The sequence below is a fragment of the Apostichopus japonicus genome, chromosome 12 (genome assembly GCF_037975245.1).
Source record: "Apostichopus japonicus isolate 1M-3 chromosome 12, ASM3797524v1, whole genome shotgun sequence".
Taxonomy (NCBI): domain Eukaryota; kingdom Metazoa; phylum Echinodermata; class Holothuroidea; order Aspidochirotida; family Stichopodidae; genus Apostichopus; species Apostichopus japonicus.
The window spans coordinates 32214616-32230186 of NC_092572.1; the positions used below are offsets into that span (position 1 = coordinate 32214616).

General features: G+C 37.2%; 1 protein-coding gene across 1 annotated transcript in view; it reads right to left on the reverse strand.

Moving 5' to 3' along the window:
* Positions 1-15571, reverse strand: part of LOC139977745 (NLR family CARD domain-containing protein 4-like) — a 346755-nt gene that overhangs the window by 257754 nt on the left and 73430 nt on the right. The window lies entirely within an intron of this gene.

Consider the following 15571-nt stretch of genomic DNA (forward strand, 5'->3'; position numbering starts at 1 on the left):
TATTGCGAAGTTCGGACACGCAACCCACAGTGTGGCGCTGGTGATAAAATTGGTGGCGCAGTTGCTCTTTCAGTAATTATAACAGACTTCATAGATCTTCGTCATTTTATTGACAAATATGTAAGTAATTTCTTGAACGCGGGTCATTTTGGAGAGAAAATAACTGTAGCTTCGTACTTTTTGGTGAAATTTGACTCTTCCTGTAGATTTTCATGGTGAAATCGTGTATTTCTTAGGGTGTCCGAACCTCGCAGTATGCCGAACTTCGCAATACTGACTATAGTACTAGGCCTACTCAGTACTAGTACAACTATGCCTAGGCTAGTACTACTACGTACTACAGACAACTATACTAGCCTATAAGGACACAGATTGACAGAGAAGAGTTATTTGACACAAAATCGTGACAATTTATTAGCCATACATCCCAGGAACGAACTTCGATGGCATAAGGTAAAAGAGCAGTGAGGTTACAATTAAATCCGTGGCTTCAATTCACGAAATTTTGGAGCACCCTACTACTTACTAGGCCTAGCTATAACTATAAGTTATAACTTAGGCCGAGCCGGACAGCGTAGGCACTTAGTGCGTTAGTAAACCAAACGACAGTAGCCTAAACACACCCTGGAACAAAATGCACACAATTTGAACTGATGTTACCTAGTAGTAGTAACGTTAAGCCTAGTCTACATGACCTCAACGGGTGTACGTTATACCGGCTATCCTCATTGCATGAACGAACGGACGTTGACAGAATGTTGCCTTTGCAGGATACTAAGCACATTTTATAGCATATTGTAGCACTCACCTTTAAATGCGTCGATGTATTTTGTTAACCCCAATTTCGTAAGTGTTTTTTAAACAAAATGGTCCTCGTTTTTGTCCATCTTAGTGTAGTAGTCTAGAGCAGTGGTTGCGCGCCGCAAAGAATGTCAAAGACAAACGTCTGAATTCCACAGGCAATGCGCAAACTCAGCTGTAACTATGGATACCTTGTCACTTGTTAGCTGATATGATCCGAAACTGGTTAAATTAACTATGATCAGAGTGACCGTAACGAGAATATCTAATCAAGCCGACCCTTTTCTAGTTAAAACTATTTTGACTAGACTTTCTGGTCGGAAAAATGACTAGGTCGTTTTAAGAGTGTAGACATTAGAACTACACTTCTTGTGTCACCTTCCTTGTGATAAGAACATTCACTTGTATCACATGACCATTTTCATCCGCCTCCTAAGATTCTGGAAATCTGGATAAATTGGACATGCGCATACTATCCGTGGAAAGAGCGGCAGTACGTGTTACTAGACGGGCGCGATTCCCGGCTTATCGTCCGCCTAGTCCGGCTGTTAAGTGTTGCTCTGGAATAGCCTCTTGGGCGTTGTTTGGCTTGTAGGAAAGGACAGAGGGCGGCCTGAAACTCTCGGCGGAACTTAGCCGTTGGAAACAAAATGGTATATTCGATATATGCTTCGAATTAATATGTTTCAGATCAAGACCGCATTCATCTGCATTTACAGGTTAAGGCCGTGAATACCAGATTTTGTACAACGTAAACGAAGTGCTTTCGATTTTCACTGGAATGCGCCCTAATTCCAATTAAAGACATTGTCTAAAGATCTTCATACAATGGATTTTGCATAATCATTTTAGTGTAGACTTCAACTGTGTCATCATTTCACCAGATGGGACGGTTTTGTTCTATACTGTACTGTCTTGTCCCGCTTCAGAGCTCTCATACTATAACGGTATGAGCAGTATGAATATCATGTGTCTATCAGGTAAAGGCTATGAACTGTTGTACTGCCAATACGAGTGCTCTGATACGAAAGGACAGTTTAGAGAGGTATTATCATTAGGGAACTGTCACAACTGGTTGAATTATTATTCGACGGTTATGTGTATTCAACTATTATGAATATCGAATTATTGCTGCATACTCTCACATAGCGTATACGTTACATTGATTTTGATTTTAATTGATTTTAATTGATTTTAATTTATTGTTTTAACACATAGTAATACAAGGTGAACAAGACAATATAACTGCAAATAAGTAAATATGTGAAAGGAAGTAAACTAAGAAACCCTTGTGGGCTTAATCGAATAGAGTACTCCCATCAAAGAAAATGGAAAACCTTAACACCTAAAAAAAGAAGAAGAACCCCCCCCCCCCAAAAAAAAAACAGATAACCTTAACACATAAGACAAATAACACTACCCCCCCCCCCCAACCACCACCACTTACTCCCACCCCTTACAACGGATACAATCAATTTAGGCTTTCATAGTAATTTTTCAGATGTCGCCTGAACGAAGCCACAGAAGTATAAGATTTCAAGTTAATCGGAAGATTGTTCCACAAAGAAATAGATCGATTACGGAGGCTTTGTTTGCTCTTTGAATTACGACAAAAAGAAGCACGCAAATGACCAGCTTGTCTAGTATTATAATTGTGAATAGAGTGGCCAATTGTATAAAAGGTAGCAAAAGAATTTGGAAGCAGATTGTTCATAGCACGATAAGTAAACGTCAGAACATTTAAAGAAATGATATCAGTGAATTTGAGCATGTTTAAGGAGGAGAATAAATGACTGGTATTATCACGTGGAGCTGAAGACGTTATGTGCCTCACAGCCCGTTTTTGGAGAATGACAAGCTTATTAAGATTAGTATTGAAAGTACCAGACCAAACTGAAGAGCAGTACGATAGATGAGGAAATATAATACTATAGTAAATAGATCTCAGAATTTTCCTTGGAAAAGTATATTTTAACTTAGATAAAATACCTACACCTCTAGAAACTTGTTTACAAACATGATTGATATGGACTTTCCAAGAGAGCTGAGAGTCAATATACACACCAAGAAATTTAATATTATCGACTCTTTTAAGGCAAATACCATGCATATATAAATCAGCATTTAATGTTCTAGAGGAGTTACCAAATACCACATAATTTGTTTTATCAATATTCAAAGACAGTTTGTTAGCAGAAAACCAATCATAAAACGCATTTAACTCATTACATATGGTTACTTTAAGAGTTTCTACATTGCTGTCAGAGAAAAAATATTAGTGTCATCAGCAAAAAGGACAATCGAGCAATTTGTAGAGACGTTGCAAATATCATTTACGTAAATTATAAAAAGAAGTGGACCTAATATAGACCCTTGAGGAACTCCGCACTTAACTGAACGATTATCAGAATTGATTCCAGAAAAAGAAACGTACTGTTGCCTGTTAAACAAATAACTTGAAATGAGAGAAAGAGCAAGACCTCTAATACCGTAATGTGATAATTTCCCCAGAAGAATTCCATGATCGATGGTATCGAATGCTTTGGAAAGGTCTAAAAAAACACCAATACAATTATCACCCGAATCAAGAGCACTATAAATTTTATCCACTGCATTGACCAAAGCAAGTTCTGTAGAGTGGCCAGGGCGAAAACCAAATTGATTTTCATTGAGAATATGAAACTTATCAAAGAAAGCATTGAGACGGTTAAAAATCAACCTTTCCAAGATTTTCGATATACAAGGTAGTATAGAAATGGGACGATAATTACTAAATAAATGAGACTCACCCTTTTTAAATATCGGTATCACTTTGGCAATTTTAAGAATATCAGGAAAAATACCCGAGGTAAATGAGAGGTTGAAAATATAAGTCAGTGGTTTTACAATATAAGGTATTATCAATTTCATAATGTTCGGGCTGAAATTATCGAAACCAGCCGATTTCTTAGTAGCAAAAATTGAATTTGAGACATTAAAAGCTTCACTTTCAGTCACAGGAAAGAGACAAATAGTGGAGGGATTGGAATCCCCTAGGTAACTACTGAAATGAACATTAGAATCAATGGAACTGGCTAAGGAAGGACCAAGGCCAACAAAATAATTATTAAAAGCATTTGCTATTTTATTAACATCAGTGATTTCATGACCATCCTCAGAATGGAAAACATCGGGAAAATGGTTGGTTTTTCTAGTCTGTAGAGTGCCATTGATAATATTCCATGTTTCTTTCATGTTGTTTTTATTTTCATTAAAAAGATGAAAATAATAATTCCTTTTTGCAATACGGAGAACGTGGTTAAGCTTATTCCGGAAGCGTGCATAATTGTATTTATTATCTGCTGTAGGCAATTTTATATATGTTTTATAAAGCTTATTTTTTGTACGAATAGATTGTAAGATACCAGAAGTGATCCAAGGGGAAGGTTTCTTCCTCGTCTTCTTACCCTTAATAAGTTTCATAGGGAAATTTTTATTATAAATTTCACTAAGTGTATTGTGAAAATTATTGAAAGCATTATTAACATTATCATCATTGAAAACTTGACGCCAGTCCAAACCAGATACTTCCGAAATAAAATTATCAATATTGATATTTGAAAAATCTTGAGCATAAAAATCCTTACGATTATGCTTAGTAGGTAAAAAAGAAATATTTAAATGAATCGGAAAATGATCAGTAATATCAGTGATAAGAACTCCTGAATAGGAGATCATGACATTATTGTCACCCAAATTGCCGTTAGTCAAGATATTGTCAATAAGTGACGAGGAAGAACTAGAAACCCGGGTAGGTTTGGTGATTGTGGGTATGAAACTACAAGAAACTAAAATATTCAAAAAATCCGACGAGTTTGGCCTATTGAAGTCAATATTGAAGTCACCCAACAAATAACAAGGTTTCTTCTCCTTAGTGATACCATCCAGTGTCTGGTAAATGTAATCATTAAACGAAGTAATATTTCCACTAGGGGGACGGTAGATTATGCCAACGATTATATCTCCTTTTATGAAGGGAACTCTTATTTCGACAAAAAGGCTTTCAACATGATCATTAAATACTGAAATATCATCACGTTGACTGAATGTGTATTTTTGATCAATAAATAAACAAATCCCTCCACCCTTCTTGACAGAGCGATGACTCTCGACAAGTGAATAATTATCTAATTTAATGAGTGGAGACAAGTCATCTGTGAACCAAGTCTCCGTGAAACCTATAATTGTAAAATCGTGTTTAATAGTTGAAAGAAAGTCATTAATCGCACTGAAATTCTTATTGAGACTACGACTATTTAAATGAAAAATATTGAAATTACTAGTAGGCATCATATTAAGATCATCAGTATTGTAGTACTTACACATATCCGAACGTATATCGCCAAAATAATCCATATACCATTCATCATTTACTGAAGTGTCATTTGTTAATGAAGCAACTGTATGCGTACTACAATTCCCCAAACCAGAAGCGAGTTCATTGTCCGTGACGTCAATAAAGGGAAAATTAGATTGAGAACATGTCCTACAAATCCAGTTGTTTATAGTACCATCCTCATGTTGAGTAATGCAGGTATTGTGACTTAAAGCGTGACATAACTGACAAATAGTAACACCGTAGTATCCGCTGAAAATATCCCCATTACAAAAAAAAAAACAATTACTAAAGGACATAGAAAACAAAAATACACAAACTAACTACTATACAAAAACAAACAGACGAATATGCAAGCCTTACAAGCCTGCAAGGAAAACATTTCAGAGAACGTAACTTATTGTTATGTATGCTGCAGAAATGTTACTCGGCATCATGAGGATACTCCAGTTCATTGTAATCGGAACAGGTGTATATGGCAACGAAAGGAATCCGGCCACGGTAGGACTCCACAGATACTGTTAAAGCGGTGTACACTGAAAAAATAAACTAGTCAATATTGCTACGGACTAACGTTAAATTAGTCTGTAACGTTAGTCAATGCACACGGACTAGCAAAAATCTTCGTTTCATCGCTGCTTCTTAGTTAGTTTACACTGACTAAGGAAAATATAATCGCAGCTTAGTCGGTGGCGACGGACTAAGGTATTTTAACCCATGGACTAAGAACGATACGGACACCCGATTTACGCCATAATCGTAGCTTTGTCGGTGTCGACGGACTAATGTATTTTAACCCAATTTGATTCACTTCAATTTGGAAACCGAGAGGCAACGGCAGCTTGCTGGGCTTGGCATAGTTTCATACGATCACTCTAAGCAACTTTCAACCGTAAATCACCCAAGAAGGTCTTTAGAAGAATGGAGGTATGAACTGCATCATCGGCCTACCTGTTATTCCTTTAACTTGAAGGTAAAATTAAAGTTAATTGTTAGGCCACTGGCACTAGTGCTGTATTATGGTTAGTGTAACGCTACCGTTGTCACGTTGGCGTTTCGCAATACACAAGTGCAATGACAGTGAGTAGCCTATAGGCTTCTACTGGGTACTGCAGTGCATTCTCAACACTAAAGTGTGCATTCTAAACACCAATTAACAATGTGTTATGTGTGTATTGGGCTAGATTGAACAGTGGCACATAATCTTCTAATTTATTCCCAAACAAATGCTGGAACTATAAGGCTCAATAGTTTATTTGAAGTCTACACTCATTTGGTAAAGATTTCCTGTAATTTCCCATGTGAATCTAAATGGGTAGGCTTTGTGATATTGAATAAGCAAGGCTAGACCTTCAAACGTACAGTCACAGTAGGCTGAACAAATTATGTTGGCTAGTCAACGGTATTATATGTTGCGAGCAGCCAGGATGCATGCTTCAGTTCTATTTAACCTTTTCATTTATCATTTTTTAGTATTTAATTTCCGGTCACGCCCAGGAAACAATTGCGACATTCCTTCACGGTCGACTTGCTTACTGTAAGAAGTATTAACCGTTTTTTCTCAGGAAAGCTTGATAGTCTGAAGTTATTATAACATGTGCTTTTAGTATACTGCCAAAAGAGTAAGTTGTTGTATTTGTATTGATATTTTATGTAGAAGTAACGGAAAATTTAGTATGTTTAGTTTGGTCTAATTGCACGTTTTTTTTCTGTCCAATGTAGTGCAGGGTTCACTTGCGCGAATTCAAATTATTCTGTTTATGTATATGTATATGCATCGATTCTTAGATTATGATGTTTTTTGACATTTATTTGTAATTCAAGCATATCTGTTTAGTAGCAAAGTTTGAAGGTTAAGATTAATTAGTTTTCTCTTTTTGATCCTAGATTGAATGAAACTCATTGGCGTAAATAATAGATCAGATGATACAGTTTAACGCAGTTGCTAAAACTCTGGGTATTCTCTAGTCTTCGCCGGTCCATTATATACTTTAGTACTACTAGTAAGACTAAATCAGAACGACCGAAGACAAACTTAGTGTAACAAAGTACTGATTCTCCTCTAGCCTAGGTCTAAACAGGCTTGTTATGTGAGCAAGCAAAATAACAACTAAAAACGATTAGGCCTATAAATAAGTTGGCTCAGTGCATTTCTGTTTCTAAAATTTTATATTTTTAAAGATCATAAAAACAAACAAAGATTTAGCCCATGTTTTATTATCTCTGTATTCTGGGCATTTGATTCTGGTTGCAATGGTGATGACACTCTCGTTCAAATTTTCAGCTTTATACAGTCTGCTTCAAACTTTGGGATTGTTTTTTGAGACTATAGTGGAAGCAAATCTCACATAACTTTGTGGTGACAACTTTTTTTTTTTTTTTTTTCAAATGATGAATACTTTGCTGTTTCTTTTTTCCAGCAGGAATTGAAAAGCCAAATATCTAAGTCAAGGGTGAGCTTTCCTGTGATGTACGACACCAGTGTGGAGGCAACAACAGAAGAGGAGAACTGTGTTATATATGGCTTAAAGACATGTTTTAAGATGATATATTGGTACCCTTCGCAGAACAAAAGAGTTTATCCAAGAGTCCAAAAAGCAAAGGAACAAGTACCATAGAGAAAAAAGATGGAAGAGTGAGTTTAACTATTGTACCCAACTGTTAAATGATATTTAAGATACTTTTCATAACCTGTTTTAAAAAAAAAAACAGTCTAGTATATCATTTACGTGCAAGCTTCATAAGTTTGGTCAAATTTTCACTGATCTGTATAGCGGGAGTCCAGAGGGTTTGGTTAGCTGGGAAGGTAACCAATTGCCTGGTACATCACAATGTTCACAATGCATTCCTGTATATGAAACCTGATGACTGGCAAACCGACTGTGGTGGGTGTGGCTGGGAGAGCAATTTTAAAGTCACCTAATAGCTAACCTAGAGCAGCTTTCATGGTAACCACATCAAAGTAAGTACAATATGTCAGGTATGGCCCCAAGAGCAACAAATGGCCATTGCCAGTAATTATTGGTGGTGGGGTACCCCTGCCAGTGATCTATAATTGACCCCTCACGGCTGACCTAGGTCAGCTCATCAGGTAACCACTTGAAACCTACTGGAAAATGTTGGTTAGGACTTCAGATACAAGGGATGGGCATTGCCAGTAATTTTTATTGGTGGGGTACCCCTGCCAGTAGACCCCAATATGCCCATCCCCTCATTGACCTAGGTGAGCTCATGATTTGACCAGTTGAAACCTACAGGAAAATGATAGGTATCACTTCATATGTAAGGATGGGCATTTCCAGTATTTTATATTGGTGGGCCACCACTGCCAGAGTCCGCCCATCCCTTACAAATAGAATCCTGTCTATAATTTTCCAGTAGTTTTCAACTGGTTAAATCATGAGCTGACCTAGATCAATGAGGGGGGGGGGGGCTTTTTGGGGGTCTACTGGCAGGGGTACCCCACTAATATAAATTACTGGAAATGCCCATCCCTTACATATATATAGAGTCCTGCCAATCATTTTACAGTAGTTTTCAACTGGTTACCTCATGAGCTAATCTAGGTCAATGGGGGATGGGCATTTTGGGGGTCTACTGGCAGGGTTACCCCACCAATGTAAATGACTGGAAATGCCCATCCCTTACATATGAAGTGATACCATTTTCCAGTAGTTTTCAACTGGTTACATCATGAGCTCATCTAGGTCAATGGGGGATGGGCATATTGGGGGTCTACTGGCAGGGGTACCCCACCAATAAAAATTACTGGCAATGCCCATCAGTTGTATCTGAAGCCCTAACCAACATTTTCCAGTAGGTTTCAAGTGGTTACCTCATGAGCTCATCTAGGTCAATGGGGGATGGGCATATTGGGGGTCTACTGGCAGGGGTACCCCACCACCAATAATTACTGGCAATGGCCATTTGTTGCTCTTGGGGCCATACCTGACATATTGTACTTACTTTGATGTGTTACCATGAAAACTGATCTAGGTTAGCTATCAGGTGACTTTAAAATTGCTCTCCCAGCCACACCCACCACAGTCGGTTTGCCAGTCGTCTGGTTTCATATACAGGAATGCACTGTGAACATTGTGATGTACAAGGCAATTGGTTACCTTCCCAGCTAACCAAACCCTATGGGATCCCGGTCTATTGGGATCATTATTAACATGATTAACATAATTATTAAGCTTTGAGAAATAACTTGGTGTTATGCTGTGCAAAGCTAATAATAATTTGGTAAAGCTGCTATTCCTGGCTTATAATTTGAGGGACCTAGATTTAAATGTATACCTCCCAATATGTTATAAAATTTTAATGTAAATGTATGTTTATGATAATGTGAGTTATCATGTGCTATATCTGTATCTGTGCTTACACGTATATCATATTTTCTGTTCACAGGTCAATAATGGTGCAGATTTTGGCTTCCTGAAGACAAGTGGGAGGCCATTTGTAGTTAAGAGAAACACTCTTTGTTCGTGAAGACTTAACTGGTGTCGATTTGGGGTACCACTTTAAAACGAAAGTCATGAGGAACCCTTGCCCAAGATTCAACTTTGCATTATTGTGCAGTGCTATACTTTTGCGATTCATGTTTGATCCATTAACTTGTCTTAACTTTGTTGGAAAAAAAATCAGATTTTCAGATTTTATTTACAGTGATTTCTTCTCTATCTGTCGAAAGTCAGCCTTTTGTAGACATCAGAAGTTTTATCAGAAATAAATACTGCCAACGTACACATTATTTGTGTTTCTTCTGCTCTCTTTTCTTTCAGTGAAACTAGTCGGGTTTAATTCTTTCAGTGAATCTAGTCAGTGCAACTAGTCAGTCGATACCGACTACGAAAGGTTAGTCGGGAGAGGCACCATCCTGACTAATGTAAAACCTGCTATAAACTAGTCGGTGGCTCATATAAATTAGTCGGTAAAGACCGACTAATGTCACCAACTAATGTAACTGACTAATATACATTTACCGACTAAGAAATTGTTGATCGACTGAGCTGACGGACTAAGATGACCGACTAAGAAATCCAACTGACTAAGGAATAAATTAGTCGGTATAGAAACTGACTAAGGCTATGTTAGTCGGGAGAGGCACCAGATGGACTAACGTTATGTTAGTCGGTGAACCAATTTAAGTTTTCAGTGTAGTCTCTGTTGCAAGAAAAGGTGGTAATAGTTTATGCATCAATATCTCTTATGTTCCTGATCTTTTTAGCTCCTGTACTTTTTCCTGCGTCTTTTTTGTAAATTGCCAAGATTTTACCATCTGAGGTCCAAGCACTCTCTATCAAGTCGTGGTTTTGGGTGGCCTTGAGTAGTTGCTGGTTATGGTGGGTGAGGTCTTCTTTGATGACAATGCCCGAACCTTTCAGCTTACGTCTATTCTTGATAAATGACTTACAATCTTTATGGCTCTGGAACTTGACGATGATTGCCCGGGTTCTCTTTTCAATGTGTCTCCCTACTCTGTGTGCTCTGTCAATAGAGCTGGGGGTAATGTCTACACCAAGCTGGGTTTTTGCTAAGTTGATGAGTAGTTCGGTCGGGTTTTCGTTGGCATTCTCTTTTATACCAAATACTCGTACGCAATTCCTACGAGAATATTGATCAAGGTCATTCATTTTGTCCGAGTTTTTTTCAATTTCAGATTTCATATCAGCGAGATATTTTGTGTGGGTTTTGATATCTTTGAAGGCAGTTTCAAGTTGATTTTCTAGTTCAAAGATCTTGGCTTCCTGTCGTTCTTGTTCCTCAGACAGTTTACTCAATTTACGGTTAATAGCTTTTTCAATGCAGTTCTGAAGTAGGTTTTTAAAATCTCCGTTTTCAGTCAATTCTTTCATAATTTCGCTGACCAGTTCATCAGTTCCAACAGGAGTGGATGTCATTTCCTGTAATTTTGTTCTATTTCGTCGAGCCATATTGATGGGCGATATTTCCGCAAGGCACAAAAAATAATACATGAAACACTAAATTGTTTAAGTATATTTACAGGTTTACAATACACATGTGACGACGAAGGCTAGGACGCTACGTTTCTTACGGTGACGTAATATAATGTACAATGCCATGGTGAGTCATGAGACGTGACGTCATACCGCGGCGTCACTTCATTCTTATGTAACTCCATACTATTTGTATTCTGTTAACAAGTAATGTCATAAAAGCATGGCTACCACATTTATTATGTAACTAAGCGAACCACGAACTTTCGGGAATTGTTAAATTTGTGAAAGGTTACGTTATCATGTTCAATTCCAAAGTTCCCGCCTTTTGAAACAATTGAATAACTGATACTGATCATTCGTAGCTTTTAGGGTCGTACACATTGCAAGTTGGTTCGAAGGGTATATGGAATTAGGAATATGTTCTTCATAAATCAGATTCTTATGTTGCTTTTAGATTGCTATTCACTGCATGATGTGTGTTAGAAACCTATGCATATCCATTTGCTTTATCGCATTTCACGTACAGCAGTGTGCGCGTCCCCCGAACACACAAATCACGTTCATTGGAAAATTGTACAGACATGAACTTTGGAGCGCTCGTGTGATGTCGTACATGACTGATATTATTTAATACATTGATTTCCTTGTACATCCAAATGTACACTACTGATTAGAGAAAGAAATAATTTACAATTAAAGTTGTACATAGGGACCTGGATGGATTTCTAGGTCATGTGTTTTGTACAGTGTGTCATGCACTAGTTTGTCTGGTCTGCTCATTTAATCCCCAGGTCCCTCGGAGTGCCCGTCGAGGGCTTCTTTGGAGTACTTTTTTACTTCTCAACTCTCTGGAAGGACTAGAGTTTTCTCACGCCAATTTCTAGTGTATTATATTGTTTTTACACTCTGTTACAAGGTTACATTTATGTCCAAATTGGTCGAGTTTACAATGACGCGTTAAGTAATATTACTATCTTAGGACACTTGTATCTTGGCGTATCTTAGCAGCTCACGTTTCAGATAATAGCTCCGATTGGTTAGTTTAAGCAGTGAGGTCATCACCTTGCACGCACATGCTAGATATGCATTAGTTTGCATTTGCTGCTGACCAATCACACCCTTCCTTGATGACGTAGTGCATATATTTGCTTAGCTTGTGCAGCACTGCCATATCTTTACTTATATTACTGTTACTGTTAGATTGATAATTGTGTACGTAACTAGGGAAGATGTAGTGGTTACTTGTTATCATATCTGTATGACTGTCGCCTGTTTGTCAGATAAAGGAGCTGTTGGATATTGCCATGGGTGCTTTTGCCTGGTTTTTGCTGAAATCGCTCCACAATTCTTTAGTCTATAATAGTCTCCACAGCGCAGCCAAAGGTTAAAAGAGTTCAGGTGTATTATCTCAACTCATATATTTTGTCGGCCTAATTCTTACTTGAACTTGGCTCCTCGATGTTATGCTGGTGCTGTAGAAAACAAGCCCAGTATACTTTACCAATAAACAGAACCGATTATTTCATAACCATCATGATATATTCTCTTAACGTGTTAGAAAGATTATTTAGAGTTCATTTGGGAAACCCCAAATCAACCGGGTCCATTTATCGATTTGGCTCATGACAAGAGCAAGTAGCCTAATTAATTGAGAAACTCGATTCGTCACAGTTTGTCACACGGACAGATTTCACATTAGTATTAATCACATGTAAATGGACAAAAAACCCACTTCAACTTTAATGTTTCAAATGACCTATTCGAAGCCAAAATAAATGGCCATTGTTGTTATGGTACTTATGAATAGTATCCACACTAGAGTGAAAGTATTTCTTGTTCAATATGAAAATAACAAAGGTGGCCAACATGCGGTCCGGCAGTACTTTTACTATAACATTGTGAAGAGTTTAAATTTTGGGCGTAGGACCTACTTGTGCTTAGATAGTTCAACATGATGGATTGCCAATACCATTGTGGAATTTTCTAATCTTCTCGCATTGCTTTAATGTAGCATTTTTATTTTTTTGGTCATGGGAATGTGGATATAGGAGATGGTTATAATTGTGGTACGACACTATACACCCTACAGTGTCGCGGCCAAACATTTCAGTGGGACTAATAAGATCGCCTCATATAAGACCACCCCTGACATAATGTATCAGGTGCTTAGTTGCCTTCCCTTCGTTGCGTGGTGTATTCTTCATTACAGTATACACTCGTATGCATAATACACATATTAACGTACATTTTCTCATCATTGTTGTCAGTTTACTGTAATAGAACTGCCATGAATAACTCTAACTAGTTGGATTTGGAAGTGGAAAATAATCTTTGTAATCGTGTCAAACATGTTTCTCAAAATTGGAATAAAACATGAAATCTACGTCAGAGACTATATACTGACCCTAACTGTCCCCTCAATAGAAAAAGACAATTCAGTAACATTCTTGATTGCAGAAATCCGTAAAATCTGCTCGCAATGAAATTAATCATTAGCAATGTAAACAGCTTGCAAATGATCAACTTGCATAAAAAAGTTATCCATGTTGATTTTATCCAATAAATGGCGTTCTGCTTTCAAAGGAACAAGACAGTATTATTAATTTGTGTTCAACACATACCCCCTCCCCCCACCCCTTCCTTGCCAAAAAGGAAAACATGAGTCCAGTAAAGTTCTCTTGAAAAGCTGTTTTTCTTTCCAGGTAATCAGTTTTAAAAATACTCAATGTCTGAAATGCCCCTTCAAGACCAATTTGAAGATGATGTCATTGCCTCAGACCAAACAAAAATCGTCAATAGTAACAAACAAAGATGTATCCAATATATTGTAATAACTAAGCCAAAACTGTTCCTAAAGATTCATATAAGAATCAACAGAACGTCAATTAATGCTATCTAACTCAATTTGACCTTGTCAAATTTGTAATGCATTTTGTTTAACATATTATTAAACAAAAAATCCTTGTATGTTCGGGTTGACTTTTGTATTGCATCTGTGGAGTTGACCATTGGAAAGTGAACTAGATTTTATAGCCATTTCCGTTGATGGGCTTCTGATTTTAAAGCACATACTGACAATTTCTTTCTTCTGTACTGTGCTTTATAGAACTTACGAACAGTATGAACAGGTTTCTATCAGATAGGAACTGTTCATACTGCCGGTACGAGTGCTTTGAAGCACAATATAGAGTGGTATTAACATTAGGAAGTTGTCCCAAGTGGCTGTTTAATAGGTTTGTCGCTAACTTAATGATTAAATTAATGTTCTCACTACATTTAAGTACATCTATTATAGTGTACACATAACGTACTCAATGGTACCCACCTAGTAAGATTCAATGCGTGCATAAGGAAGTAACACACGGCAAAAATGAGTACCAGTAATATCTTTAATATCTACTTTCCTTCTGGACTCTTTTTGGTTCTCTGTACTCGACTTTGTAATCTTTTTTTTACTGTCAGAATTAAACATTTTCAAGGAGCAAATTGTCGATGGCTGTGAACGGGCTTCTTCGGTTGGTATGGCGGACCAGACACGCATGCATACCTGTGTAAGAACGTTAAGAATATAACATTTGTGTTGATCCAAGAGGGGCCCGAGCTTAGTCCTCCTCTATTGAATATTCTGGTTTATTTTTCAATATATATATATATATATATATATATATATATATATATATTTACATATGTATAAATTATATGCCCCAAAAATATTTTGGTAAAAATATGTAACACAATTGAACAATTTAACAGGGTTACATTCATAAGTTTTTGTTGTTAAAGTAAGAAGTGAAGAGTTCTCCACACTCGCGAAACGTGCTAACTTATCCACTATGTACCTTGTTTGGGGCAAATTATGTCGGTAGCTAATTTACGTGCCCATGGAAAAAATATTAAGCATAGACCGGGCATCGGACCCACACCGCAGATCTCACATGAAAGCCATAATTTAACGATTGCATTTCGAATTATGAAAAGAAAGGTTATCGGACTATACTTTTTCATCGTAAAAATGCTATGCAAGCTGCAAACGTCCCTTGATGATGCGAGTAATAACACTCTCACTAAGTCACTTGAATAATCCTGGTAAAAATAGCGATTGGTTTATAGAATTACTCCCAAGGATTAGTACATAACGTTTTTTTTTCTTCTCACAATCAGTACAATCCCCCCCCCCCAAAAAAAAATGAGTAAATCAATATTTATGTAGGTTTCAATGATTAAAAGTTCGTTTTTAAAGTTTCATCTACGTGCCATAAACACTATACTGTATGAGATTAACAGCTCTAAACGCAAATAGTGCTCATACACTATGTGTAGAATAGGCCTCAACTTGTTTGTTATTGTTTATTGTTTTAAAAAGAAAGGGAAAGAGATCGTATGCTCAAAAACTCACCATTGCATATGCAACAGCTATTACGCAGAGTGGTAT